Source organism: Haliotis rubra, unplaced genomic scaffold (genome assembly GCF_003918875.1).
Source record: "Haliotis rubra isolate DU_JTF1 unplaced genomic scaffold, ASM391887v1 Scf23, whole genome shotgun sequence".
NCBI classification, from domain to species: domain Eukaryota; kingdom Metazoa; phylum Mollusca; class Gastropoda; order Lepetellida; family Haliotidae; genus Haliotis; species Haliotis rubra.
In genome coordinates, this window is record NW_025766336.1 from 646214 (window position 1) to 661994 (window position 15781).

Here is a 15781-nt window from a genome sequence, read left to right on the forward strand (position 1 = left end):
ATTCACATGGCGGGTACACACATGTACAGAGCAAGGGCAAGGAAGGATCTAAAATACACACTTGAGTGAGGATACTATGGAATACAGGTATTTACAAAATAGGACAATCATACATCTACATGACATTTCATCTATGTGCTCAGTAACCGATATTTCACCTCCAGAAAAGAGTCTTTGCTCATTAACGTTAGATCTATTTTGAAATCAGAAGCGGGCGTTACTGCTTATGTCTCGAAATTTAATATAATTTTTTGGAAAAATTCTGTCCGTTATGGTTTCTTTTAGGAATGTTCTGTCAAAGAATGTTGGTGTGTCATTATTGTAAATTTCGCATCTCAGACTTTATTGTTGTAGCCATTTGAATGGAGCATGGAGTTTCATTGATCTGAAATGGTTCCTTACTTGATGATCTGTGGATCATAACACAAGGGCTAATAAATGTTGTACATCGTACCACTGAAGTGATGTTACCCAAGATATCCAGAATGCCAGTTGACACAGAACAGCCCCCGTTTCTCATGGTGTTTTTCCAATTACATCATCTTTCAGTTACAAACTGATACGAAGGATGCGATACTAAACCAGCAATCAATAGATCTTATGTGCAACTTTCAGACAGTAGTAAACCGTCGGTTTTGAATGAAGGTGCTACGTGGAAATGTTTTAGCCTGGCTCTGACTCGAGAAATTGTGAAAAGATAACGCAAAACACACCAGTCGGGAACGAGTCCTAAAACTACCAAGTTGGAGGGTCGTATATGTCATTTCAAAAGCAGAGTTATCTCCCGCTGGGACATAAATATCGCGCATAATGCCATATTTTATCAAAAAGGAGTTGGGGCGGTGGGGTAGCCTAGTGGTTAGAGCGATCGCTCGTCACGCCGAAGACCCGGGTTCGATTCCCCACATGGGTACAATGTATGAAGCCCATTTCTGGTGTCCCCACCGTGATAATGCTGGATATTGCTAAAAGCGGCGTCAAACTAAACTCACTCACTCATTCAAAAAGGAGTTCATCATCAGAAACGTCAGTGGTAGCTATGAACGTTTTGAAAGATGATAAAAGTGCACCGTTGTGTGGATAGCCTCAATGTCCTTACGATTTAAGGTTTCAGATATTTTGGTCTATTGGCTTCCTCTTCGAATAGTTTTTTGAAGTCATATCTACTAAATCTAAAGGCAGATTATATTTCCAAAACAGTATAGTTAATTCGTCTTTCTGTTATGGCAATAGTAGTGTTAAGTTGAAACAACTCACAGAAAGAGGTCATGGCTGAATACAATGGCACATAAGGAGCGGGGAAAGCCAGTGTTTGCCAGAAGTGTCAAGCAAAGGTGCAAATAAAGCTGACATTTTAACATGTGATGGCTTGAATTACCATTTTCTTTTGGAAGACTGTTCGTTTGATGTTGAATTCCAGATCTTCAATCATGATGCTATTACGAACAAATGTGGATCTGTAAATGGAAGGAAACTGACAACTTTGATTTTACGGCCTTGGATTTATGTTTACGAAACATGCTGTATCTTGCTATTGGCACAGAATGGCAGTATATTTATTCCAGGAAATGAAACTATATGATGTAAAGAACGTAAAGGAACATTCACTAGTAACATATCTGACTGCATGTATCGCCAGACAGTGTTTACCATGGGAGTGTAAACAGACACATCGTGCCAACTGTCAGGAGGCTTAGAGTGCACCGGGTAAGAAGAACAGATCCAAGTCGTTATCAAATAGCTTTGCAAACAATACGGTGCATTTTCTATAATGAACTGTTATGATATGTTCAGACATATTCTTTGGTTTTAAAAATTCCCCCGTCTAATCCGAGGCTTCAATAGTCTTATGTTTGCAGCATTGTGGAATCATCAGTTCCTGTAAGACTAATATTTACATTTCAGACAACAACTTCAATTATGAAAATTTGTACAGTTTCCCCAAAAGGAGAATAATGTCTGGCAGTCTGACAGGAAATGATGACTGATTTGAGGAAACAAGTAACCAAAACACCATTTCTTGAGTTAATAATCATCAAACATTATAAAATATATATAAAATATATACTGCTGACATGTTATCGAAAGCAGCATAAACCACACTCGCTAACTCATTAACAAAGAGAGCAAGAGTGGTGTTTGCGGGTAAAAAAGGCATAATTGTCATCATTTTATGAAGGTCATCGGATCTGTTTGAATAAAGATTTAATGGTTTCTTTTACATCAGTAATACCTTCCTTCAGGAACTTGACCAAAGGTTACATCTTTTGTTAAGGAACATATTTCGCATACAATATGAGCCCATGAGCGCCTCGGTGATGTACTTTACTTTCTGTCCCAAAGAAGTTAATCGACAGTACTTACTACCCTGCCTGGCCCTCCTCATGAAGGGGATAAAACAAGTCTGTCTGTGTCGGAGTTACGATTATGTGAAAGGGGGGTGTAAATTGGCGGCATGATAACTTAGTTGTCTGGCACTGTAAATCGGGATGTTCCGACTGGCATAAGCAGCCACGTACAATCACACGTACACGAACGTCTCCTGACTTCTCATCTCCTCTGGAAACAGAAGCGCATTGCAGAACCCAGGACGACTTGCGGTTTGTTACCCGAGCCCTCACACGCAACTAACAGGGTAACGCTGTTCTAGATCAATAAATGGAGCCGTATGGGGTGAGGAAAACTCCTCTGGAAAGAGAAGCGACTTACAGCACCTAAAACGACTTGTAAATGGTTGCCCAGGCCCTCATGCTAAACCAATAGTGAGAGTCGTGTGGGGTGAATAGTTCGTTCAAAAAGTTAGAGTGCTAATATGTAGGTGGCTAGTACCATTGTAACTGGTGGCAGTAACAAATATTTCGTGTACGATCATTTAATGGTAAAGGATGCTCGTCCACTGGTAGTGAATCAATACCTCCAGAAGGACTAGTACACTGTGGGAGGCTAATGCCTCGTTCTACCCTTGACTGCTGGTGTAATCACCTGTCAAATGGGAGGAAGACAGATGTGTTTTCCTCATCTATAAATTGTACCTTCACTTAAGACTGGAAAAGCATGCCCTTTGCAATTGACAGGTGATTTCTCCTACTAAAACTGGAAATAATTAGATCTTCTTGGACACAGAGGGCGGTAGAAGTGAAACATGTAAATATACTAAACAGATTAGAGTAGCTAGACTTCTGGGAATATCGAATTTTCCGTTTATCAGGCATTCCAAAGGTTATATATGTATAAGACGACGAATATATATTTAAGAACTATTGATATTGTCTATATTCTGATTCAATAAATGTCGTTTCATGATATCTATATTAACAATCAAATTTCATGTTTTCAACATTCTATTCTATATTCTACACCTAGAGTGGAAGTGTAATAATGAAGGCGACTTTATTTACATCCCAATGTTCAGGATTGATATGTCCACACCAACGGAACGTTGCTTAGATTTTCCTCAACAGCAGAATCCAGACTACAGCTTCAGTGTAACATATTGCTTGCGCCGATGCAATCCCAGGCTACTAGATAAAGAGGATCAGACTGTGCTATTTCGGTACATCCTGAACATCCTTATAACGGTATGAAAACTACAGTTAACTTGATGTTTGAATCTGATGCTCACTCCAGCCTTACAGCCAGAGAAAACGTGCACACTTGGACCCATGTAGCTGTTTCCCTAAAGGAAAGCAGTCACTATTCCGCCAATTGTTAGTTTTCAGTGGCAATAAATCTCGTTTCGGTGCAGAATCCGATCACTGTATGAATAGCATGCGTGTGGGATGTAAAGGATAAATCACCTCACCTTTTAAGCTAACAACTTCTCATACCAGTGAACCCATCTTAACAACTTGGTTTGGTTCGATCAGTTGGCACAGTTTGATATGCGGGAGCAATTCGACACATCAGAAACTTCATATAGTTGTCACTTTTATTCATATGCACTCAAATCTATTACACACTTTGGAACCTCTGTACATTTCCATCATGATAAAATCAGCATGAAGTGAGCATTCTCAATAGTGGGAGATAGTATTACTGGATATTCATCATGTCACATACACTGCCTTGCCATGGGGATAACAAGGTCAACCACCCGATTGAGGAGTAGAAATATTCCTGTCATTTCATAACATCACTGCGAATCCTGGAGTCACTCGATTGGCCTTTTTCACTCCCCAATCACACGCTTAACCAGGACGAATAGATTGTTCAGATAACCCATTTAGACGTGCTCAGTGAAAGATGGTATCCCATACTTTTTCTATTGACCTACTAGAAAATGCTCTACTCACCAGGCGCCATTCATGACTTTCAAAGCAACACTAAACCTCTAAATTGTGCCTACATAGCTGACTATGATAACCTCATCTGAATATTCAAATCAAAATATGAAGTTAAAGTAAGATAATGTTGTCTTGCAGAATATGTGAATCCCATGTAATTGGACGGGAACCGACGAAATGTGATGTCTTCTGTTGCTGTACGTGTAATTACGTTTTCTGACAATCAATGGTCAAACTAGAAACTCAAGGGGTGGACATCTTGCACACATTATAACATGATATATTCCAAATGGAAGCTTCATAACTATGGACATGCGTGACGTTACACCTTCACAAAGTGGAACTGAAAACAAAGATTTGAAGTATTTGAGAACATACATTGATCAATAATAACTGTGGGGTCAAAATCCTTCGGCAACCTGATGCCATAGAGACCACTAAACGAATCAGTGAGAACCTTTGGATGCACCCTGGCGTTATAGAAGGAGTACCAATAGTACAGCCCGATGAACGTACTCACCTCCATCTCCCTCGCACATACACATGCACGCCCATACTCTCTGTCTGTCTCGAAACCGTTCGCCGAGTTGCCGTCAGCTGATGTTTCCATTTTGTCCCAAAACGGACACCATGACTATAAAACGCATCAGATTAAGCAAGGCGTCTAATAAAGGTGTCCTTAACAAGGCGTTTATAAACCAAACACCATATATTCAATTATGCCCCTGTCAATCAATAAAACATGTCCTTAAGTCTGACTTTCTTCCTGTGAGGTAAAATAATTCATCACTGATACTGACCTTTATCAGACATTATATTTATAGGAATTTACATCGTAATTTAAAATCAGACGTCTTTGTCGCCGCTAACGATACCAAACCCAATTTTCCAAGAGTAAAAAAGAACTCGATTTCCTTACCAGGACCGTCTGAATTCTAGATAATCCCCTTACTTGTCAGAGTATTTCGTCCGTCTATGCTAAATCTCTCTACTTTATGGTCACAGCCATATTCCCGCCAGCTGTTGCGAGAAGAAAATAAGTCTACTGCGGAACGGACATGTACATGGTATTAGCACCAGACAGTTGCCCACATCTTTGTCTCTAGGGGGAATTACTCATTTTGTAAATGACATCGAGTCTTGGCGTTATCCGTTTGACAATTTCATGGACATATCAAGTTGGGTTTTAACACATACCCTAGCCTTGCATGGTAATTGTCACTGGTGTACAGCGTCTATCTTATCCTTAATGTCAGGGAGGCCACAGAAAACTCGTTAACTGTGATCTGGTTATTTATCTTCCCCGTGTGATGACACATGTAGTAGCTTCTTTTGATACTTCTTACGTGCAATTCGTCTTTAAAACGGTACTCTGAATTTGTGTATTCATGGCCTTATTGTGGTAGACCAACGTAATACTATACTTTATTTGCAAATGTGATGCGTGTACATGCTCCTACATCGTGTTGTTGCTTCAAGTAAATAAATAATTAATGAAGCACTCCATACCGTGTACATTTCAGTTTCTGTGATGGCACTATCGTCTTGCTTACATAAACGTATTCATGTTATTAAATGCACCCAAACATCGATGTAAAACACGTTCAGATCAACATGAGATGATTCAGATATGTTGAGGTGTGCTAAAGGTCACTTGGTGTTCGAGTTATACATCCACAGATACATATGAAGTCGTTAAACTTTGCTGTAGCTTTTCTTTGAATTGTTAGAAAACAATTAATGCCCCCTTTGTGTAGTACTCTCATCACTTCGACAGTGAATGGAAATTGACACTTAACAAATGGGAATCTCATTGGTAATTGTTACCATTTCCATGTGAATGTGCTGCTGTTAATTCAAGCAGTATATGAAAGCGATATCAAGACAGACTATAACTCAAGTGCCTGTATCACCTCAAATGAAATTCGCATATTGTCCACATCGGGAATGTAAAGCTGTTTACATACTAGACTCTCCGATTAACATTAAAGAATGATGAAGCCATCATACTGCACGTCAATTCTTTCTCATTCCTGTCCATGAAAATTGATTGCAATGTGAGATTATATAGTCTTCAAGCCATAGCTTGTCAAAGAGAACACTATCTGTATCTAACTGTATGAAATACTGACATACTTCAGATCCAAGATGTAAAATGCTTAGGTTACTATTACAATTGTCCTTAGATGTCATTGCCATCGACTAACCTACAATAATCTCAAAATTCGGATAGACCGCCTCCGTGGTGTAGTGGTTTGAGCGTCCGCCCGGAGAGCGGAAGGTCGCGGGTTCGATCTCCGACCGCGTCATACCAAAATATGTTAAAAGATGGTACTTGTTGGTCCCTGCCTGGCGCTCGGAATTAATGGGTACAACAAGGACTGGTCGGCTTGGAGACAGTATAATGTGTCTGAGTGGGGTATTCATGCTTCACTGCGGCATGGTATCTCAGTGGGCTAGCACTATAAAACCAGCTTCAGTCTGGGCTAGTACAAGCAGCCGCACATACACATACACACGCATGCACGGCGTCATATGAGCGAAATATTCTCCAGCACGACGTTAAACCCAATTTCACCTCACCTCACCTCAAAATTCCACACGAAATTGAATGGAAACATAACTCATCCAAGCTGCAAAACTGCTGATGCGGCGTTAAGCAATGTTAAGTCACCCGCATTATGTTCATATTCAGTGTTTCGATGCTTGATGTTGGTAAAGTACTTTTGCACGATAACTTTATGTGTATTTGTTCCCCAGGCAACGAGTTTTTGTAGGGGGTATTAAAATGGACTCCGTCCGTGCAAGTTCGTCTTTTCCTGACCAGGGCCCTTATTCTCGAAACGTTTATAACCCTAAGATTCTTAACTTTGATCGTAGCCAATGTGTTAAGAATGGGCTTAAGAAGTTCGTAGGGCTACGAACGTTTCGAGAATAGCTAGCCAGAACACAAAAACGTTCAATATTTCTTCACCAAACTTGACACATAGACAGGTCTAGTGGTGAACTGGTGCCTTTTGGTAGTTTTGGATTTCCGAATAAAATAGTCCCTAGTATGGTAATCTACCTTCAGTTGCTGGCGATCTATAGCCTGTTTTTATATTGCATTGCCTTCCTAAATATAATAGCTTTAGATTTACATGCTAGGTTTACACACCATCTGTGATACCCTGGTTATTTTACAGCCCTTCGATGACTGGATATTTAACAACTTGTGTTTATTGTGTATGCAAAATGTTTCTCGTCACGATATGGCTGAAATATCGCCGAGGTGACGTTAAATTCACTCACTCACTGACTGAATAAAACAATTTTTTTGCGTTTTCATGGCACCAAGTTTGACTTTGACTGAAAATGGTGTTGGTGCTCTTTTCCGGAACAGAACTTTAAAACCGTGCAATCTTTCTTCACCAAACTTAGCACATAGATAGTTTCTACTCATTCGAGCTCAAGATTGCCCAATGTAAGGGGCGTGTTAAAGACTGACGTAGGCAGCTGGTGTGTAAAAGTAAACGCCAGACAATAACCAGTCTATATTAAAAAGATAGAAACATTTGCAAAGGTAAATATACATATGATGGGGTAATAGAGTAAACATGTCAACCTTATCGATAGCACACTGCAGTCATATATTTCTCAAAAATGATACTTGTCTATATGTTGCCTGACGTCTCATAGGAAACCGTATTTGACCGTATATGACCGATGTGAAAGAAAACAGAAGGCCAAAGCAGTGTTTAAATTAGATGAAACAAGCCATCAAGTTCCATAACTGTCGAGCGAGGATGCGTGTATATTTCACTTTGAAAGATTGACCCCTACTGTCAGACGGTAGTCCTATAATGACTGATCTGGACCAGAAAAGCCTGTGACTGATAGTGTGAGCCACGACATACGCTCTCTGGGTACAAATACCTGAAATCAACCTATTCAACGGGTCTGACAACTCGATCCATTTGTCGTCTTTTACATACATACCCTCAAAGTATCGTAAAATTATTGTCTTCCTGAGAGGGTACGTAAGTCCCAAAACTTTCAATGTCAATTTAGCTCAACCATGCCTTTTAATCGTAGTATTTTTGTTATTTTAAATTTCAGCTAAATTTGCCTACAATCGCCAGCGACTGAAGGGATGGTGTAAATCCACCTAGGGTCCATGCTGGTAGCAAATGTACTGTAAGTCCCCATGGTCCTAAGATTGGTGATCTACCTTCAGTTGTTGGCGATCTATAGCCTGCTTTTATATTGTCTTGTCATGTGTGGTTAACATGTTTTAAATTTAATTACTAGTTTTAAAATTTATATCTGTGATAGTCTAGTTGTTTTACCGTCCTTCGTTGACAGGTTTTTATACTTTACCTATAATTACTATTAATATATAAGTTGATATAGTCACGATATGGCTGAAATACTGCCGATGTGACTTATAATCTTAACTCACTCACTCACTTTTACATACATGTGCCTTGGACGTATTATTCTTTGCATCCAAAATCCCGAGTGGCTACTGATGAAAAAGTGTACTTGGTCGTTATTCGCAATCTGAGATACTATGGCGAACGTATGCCATGTATTATCCTAATGCTAATTTGACCAACGTAAATACCAAATCAGTCTACAATGTCATATAATGAGCTTTAGGTCAATTTGTAGTCTTATATAAGAGGTATGGATGGGTTAGGTTATCCAAGTGAAATGTAGTTAGACCTGATTACATTGTTACAGACGCAGTAGTTACAGGGATATGTAGTATCTCTGAAACAGTAATACTGCCTTTTAAACACATTCCCTGGAGTGGCATTAATTTCTATATTGTTTACCTCTTTCTCAATAAACATATATGGATTAGAAAGGATTTGGGCAAGTGCGACTATTTTTTTTACAATTTTACGATCACTCTAACCATACACGTTACACCAAACAATATTGTTTTATGCTAAAACTATTCAGTTATTTGTAACGTTTACGACTGCAATAATACAACGGTGACAGGAGCTCACACCAGGAGCAATGTTACGGAAGGTCCTGAGTCACATCTCACCCCTATGATGTAACCCCTGCGTACCGCCATTGGCTGTTAATAGTCAAAATACAACCTTGGTCCGCCGTCTTTGCGGGTTGTAGTGTATACATGTGTGGTCAGCAACGTCCTATTGTGAAGACCATGCGAGCGAACATACACATGACAGCACAGTATTCGTAAAAAATTAATAATATATTTCTAAACTGAAATATTTGATGAATTCTACGTGCATTGTGCCTTGTTATTGTATTAGACCAATATAACATTGGCAAGTAGTTAATAGAGTGTGCTCCCCAAAGACTAGAAGCTAACACATGAGCAAAGATCAGCATCATCACATAGTATCCGCACAGCGTCACTGATTCTGACATTCGAAGAGCAAGAGCATTCTGGAGACAGTCGAATCTAATCCTCGTCATCAAGTGGCATATCTTTAAAGGTTACACAGTGTATGGTGGTTAATTCTTAGCAAATGATAGAAAATGAATAAATACAGCCACATATTCAATCAATAAATTCTCAACTGGCTAACTGATGATAATTTAATTGACAAAGACAGGGTGAAACATAACTTGAAGGTTATTTCAGACGTCAGGTATATTCTGTTTTATTGTTCAAGCTTTATGTTGATTTACAAAAAGGAATGCTCCGATTTCAAATTAAAGTATAAATACAGATTAATATGTCTTTCAAACCATTTCTTTGAAATCTGTCAGACATAAACATGATCTTTCTGATATATTGTCTTTTATCATATTTACTTGTTCTTTCTGGAAGATACCATTCTTAGTTTGCAAATATGTATTGTCAGCAGTTCCCAAGAAACAAAAAGATTTGACGTGTCTGATAAAGTATGGTGATTTCCCATTCCCAGACGAACAACAACTGTCCCTGGAGACTGGGAATCTGTCATGTAGAAGCGTAAACGGCGCTTCTAGATGTGTTTAGAAAGGTTAGTCACAGATGTGTTGTTTTTGCCAAGAAATTATAGCATTATGCCGTAGCTTGATATACGATGTAATGTGTAAGTCCCAAGCAAACACTAGCTACGGACAAGTATTATGGAAACTATCGAGCATTACGCTAGTACTTAACAAAGTAATCATTCTGTTTTGTTGGCGCTTTACAACCTCTGCTCTTAGCATGCCCCTAATTTGTATAGATGTTTGTGCTTCCATGGCGTACCAGCTATTGAGCTATGTTTCAATTGTGTCTGCCATTTATACTTCTTCTCCCTCTAGAGTTCAACAAATCTAGCTGCCAAACAACGACCGCGAATGCATAACAGATCTCTTTCTAACGTTAACATTGTTTATCAATGAAACGATCCCAGACAGCCGACTATAATGTTAAATGTTTCAATCAATGTAGCCAATAATAGTGACCGTCTACACCCTACACTTCTAGGCAGAAGTGTACACTCTCCCTAACGTAAACACATCTTTCAAAGACGTGTTGACTTTGGGCAAATAGATATGAATGTTCTCGGTTTGTATATGGAAAGAAAATGATTGCTGAAATATATAACGTCTGTGGACGAACGGTCTTGAAGTAATGTGTTCAATTGGCGTGTTGCATCTGTGCATGGGTATGATTTTACTATTATTGTTACGGCATATGTAGCAATATAAAACTGTACTTGGATAGTTTTTCATTCGTCATTGTGAGTAATGTCTAGGCAATCTGACATAACCTGTTCATGGACCGAACATTACAATCATGAAGAACATGAGCAAACCTCCCAGCCCTCGGTTTAAGATGACATGAACTCATGTCAGGTGTAGACATTTTAACCATCCAATACTCACTTCAGCCATGACAAGCCCATTTGTAGACCTCAAACGAACTCCACACAACAATCAATAAAGTTTAATGGGAAGGTATTGCGGAAAATAAGTAAGCATTCTGTTCAGGAAAAGTTGCAGATCAATTTCATTGTCTTCAGTACGCATAAGCCAACCAGTGTTTTGCTCATATCGTAATATGCGCTATCGGTAGTTGACAACAACTAAAGATGGCAGCGAACACTGTAGTATTCTCGTGAGCGGCAGGTCGTTTTGATGTATTGTTTTACAAAATTTAATCCGTCGTTCAATATCTGCCTCTCACGTGTTACTGGGTTTCAGCTCTCATGGCCGGCAAGCCAGCAATTTATGCAGGGAACGTGCCTGGCAGCTATGGGGGATAAATGGGGTCGGCAAGCAGAGCTCGGCTGCCTGGAATGTCGATCTTGGAACAAAGCTCTTTTATAACAAACTATTTTGCCCACTTTTCAAGCCAGCATATTTCATTACATTCGTGTCTTAATACTTGCATTCGCGATTTTCACTTGTGATTACAACCATTTCTTTTTTGATAATCAGCGTAAACTGATATTGCCAGTACTAAATGCACTTCTTTCGCTCTTACGTGCTCACTGCCAGTAGAATGCCTCCATCTCTCTATGGAATTGAAGAATGCTAACATTCTATTGATTAGGTGTACAACGAAAAAGACAATGCATTTTGTTACACTTGACAGACACCAGGCATAACTCATTTCCGTTCCATAAGATCAATTGTAAGCGGAATACGTCTTAGATTCGTGTAAGTTGAGTTTTTCAGTACTTCGAAGCTGAAGTGAAACTTCAAGATTCATAACCAAAATTGATTGGAATTATCCCCCAGCGAGAGTTACAAATTGCATATTAATTAGATCTTAAGTATGGGGCAAAAGGGTGTTGATGACTGTAAAACTATATAACTGAGCATCGATTATATTTTGATATGTTCATATATGATAGTCCCGATAATACTAAAACTTCAAGATAAACGAGTGTACTATTGTGGACGTTCTACTTCCCGAATGATACAATGGTTCACATTCAGATCTGTAACAACACCTAAACTTTCCGATGGTTTACTTTCACTTTTAGCCAAGCAAAGTTGCAGCCCCAGCCTTTGGTATGTATATTTTACAACCAATTAGAAAGGAGTATGCGCGCAAAAGGATGATTTCAATTAGCGTCCTATGACTAAAAGGTTGCTGATCAGAGTGACAACATTCCAGACATTAGTGAATATGTTTTCAAAACGATACCAAGTGGGGGACATTTGCCATATCTGACTTATCCGTTACCAGAATGATGTCCGATGACATATACCATGTTAACTCTAATCATAAGTCATGCCTGTGTGCTTGTTCAATATGTGACCACTTGCACTGAGGCCATGCCTTTGAAAAGGTTGCCACCGGTACAGAATACGCTCACCTTCTCGCAAACAATAATATTTGTAATATGAGTATTTAATTGTGCTATGATGGGGTGATTGAAACACATGTTAATCCAGAAACCGGTTCGCACAAGGACAAACTGTGAGATCAGTACATAACCACACAAGTCCAGTGAATAATCAATACATCATATTTATCAATAACGTTTTTCAGGTTTGCAATAAAAGGCACTTTATAACGGGTCAGCAGCAACAAGTAACAGGCCCTAGATTTAATTTACGTGCACTCACAGAACATTGTCATTGATGAATTTCTTGCAACAAGCCAGTTTCCGTTCTTAAATCCGGAATGGCGTCGGAAGCTGGCAGGACTTCGAATGTTAGATAGGAATACGACCCTCCTCACCCCCTGCCACTTTAATACATATCAGTCAGAAACCTCCCCGTCTTGAAATGTACAAACCAATCAAAGCTGCTACGTTCCAGTATTCAAGGTTAGCAAATGATTCTAATTCCAGTACAAAGCCATTCGTGAATGTTCCTTACGCAGTGAGGTATATTGACACAGGTTTTGTTTGTTTGCTGTTCATCGCCGCAACATTCTGGCTGCATGGTGGCTGGCTGTAAATAATCGAATCTTGACCAGACAATCCAGTGATCAACGGCATGAGCATCGATCTACGCAAATGGGATGCGATGCGAGCCTGACCACCCGATCCCGTTAGTCGCCTCTTGAGAGAAGCATGGGTTGCTGAAGATCAATTCTAACTCGGATTTTCGCGGATCACATGTTTTGTAAACAATGTGCAGTGAGATGTACCAGTATGAAAACACGTCCATTGTAAACAATGTACAGTGAGATATATACATGCACAGGTTTGTAAATGATTTTCAGTGACATATATAATGACAGCTTTAAATTTGTACATACTATGCAGTGGGATATATGTGGATACAGCTTTTGTAAAGTGTGGACAGTGAGATATATGCATGCACAGGTTTGTAAAGAATGGACAGTGAGATATATATGGACACATCATTTGTATACTATGTGCAGTACACAGCTTTTGCCAATAATGTGTAATGAGATATATGTGGAGACGGATTTCGAAAACAATGTATACATGACATAATGATTGTTAATGATGTCACTGCAGCACCCATGAATACCAGTTTGCTACAATTGCTGCCAGATTTCACTTTATATTAGATATATCCATGTACATATGAAGTTAGACATTTATTCATTTCGGGTATCGTAATGTGTTATATACGCTCTTTTCAGATAATGACGTACTTCTAAATGTTCAGACTCATTAAGTGGATATGAGAACATCCTTCTATTTACGACAGAGAGCGACAATTAAATCCGATGTGAAAAAAGACTATGTGTGATTCATCTGGAATACATTAGGATTTACTGGTTGTCGTTTCAGCCTCAATAACTTTCTGAGAGACACATTACCTGTTGACACGCACGCTGCTTTCATAATTCGCTGGTGGACAATGATGGCGTGAGTAGTTTGAAATATCCGTTAATTGCCAGCGTGCTCTTTGGACAAAGTGCATGACATGTTCATAAACATTAAACTTAGATATACACACATGATATCTTAACGGCTTTCTTACAATTTTCTAAACACCATATGCACGCCTGTGCCACAAGCCACTGTGTATGTACGCACGGGCGTTGTGTTTATGTGACTGGTATCTCAGCACCACAGCTGGTCCCTGTTTCTGTTCTTACGTCACAGAGAGGGTTGTGTTTATGCTTCGTGGACCAGGTGTAAAACAACTTTCAGTATGCAAGGTCATGATGGATTGGTGTTCCCGTACTCCAGAATGTGAGCTAAACTGGTGACAATTGTTTTATAATAAAACTCGAATGTAGCGCCCCGGGTCGGTCGTGATGATGGTTTGAGAATGTGTGTAAGCTACAGGTAGAATATAACTGCGAGTTGACATTATGCAAAGTTAGAACATAATGTGTTGCACAACTGAACTCAGCATTAAAATTAAAGCTAGGCAGAAAAATCGAAGCATTTTAGAAACAGATGAAGCATTCTTTAACAAGATGCCATTTCAACATACAGAACAAACATGTCTTTAACATCAGTGATCTTAAAATATACATATAGCTTCCTAGTTCACCTGTGGAACCCTCGAAATCAGAGGATGGGATTCCAACCCCACACTCTTAGAGCGAGGCACCAAATTGCTAGCAGACAGAGTCAGCCAAAAACGTTTCCACACAACTGAAATTTAGACATCTGCAGCCTCGGATAGTGCAGATCACGAGACTTAAGGAGTGCGTAATATCAGCAATATCACGACGATGGACAACAGAAATAGGGTTCGCGCGTTGTACCATTATGGGGAATGGATCCCGGGTCATCGGCGTGACGAGCGAACGCTTGGCTACCACTTAGACCCTGAAGCCACTGGAAGATACTATGGCGTGTGTGATGCAACAAAGACTGCTAAGATTTTCCCATCCAGTCATATCTTCAAGGTTTGGCAAATTTGTGCATGTTCAAAGACCTGACTCGTGTTGTATGTATGCGAAGTGAAAGTCGCCGCTTACACAAACAATTGTCTTCATATGTCCACATTTCGAATCTAAATATAATAAGCAGCATTTTTCTTAATACCCAAAATTATGCAAATAAAATTAATTTTTGAAATGCTGACGTTGTTTGATTGGAATGAAAGCTATGATCTTTTCCGGGCTAGTGCTCTCATGTTGAAACAAAAAGAACTAACCGTTGCGTTTTTGCTGAAGGCAAAAGTAAAATATATGCATTTTCATGCATGCGTTTCTTCTTCCGGGTTATAAAATATAATACGCTGTATCTGTTTTTAAAATGTCGCGTAAACGGAGCTTGAGATTCATTTGGCAGATGCAATTTGTGTAACAAACGTGACGAAGATCGTGTCGTCTTCATCAGAAATGTGTATCAATAATTAATATCAAAAACAGGAGAACAATGAAAAACGCACGTGGACAACAATACCTGAGGTAGGTTAAAGTCATGTTTGTTTCCATAAATGATAAAATATAATGAAAGAAACTTTATTTTGAGCTTGTGTGTGAAAATATAATAGGACTACGTCCGAGTACCACGTACGACATACATTCAAGGGCATCTCGTACATTTCGATAAATATACAACACAAACTACACGATGCTACAAAAGGTTGTATTGGGAGACAGGCAGTCAGACAGACAGCATTGTGAAAGTATAATCATTTGGCAAGATATA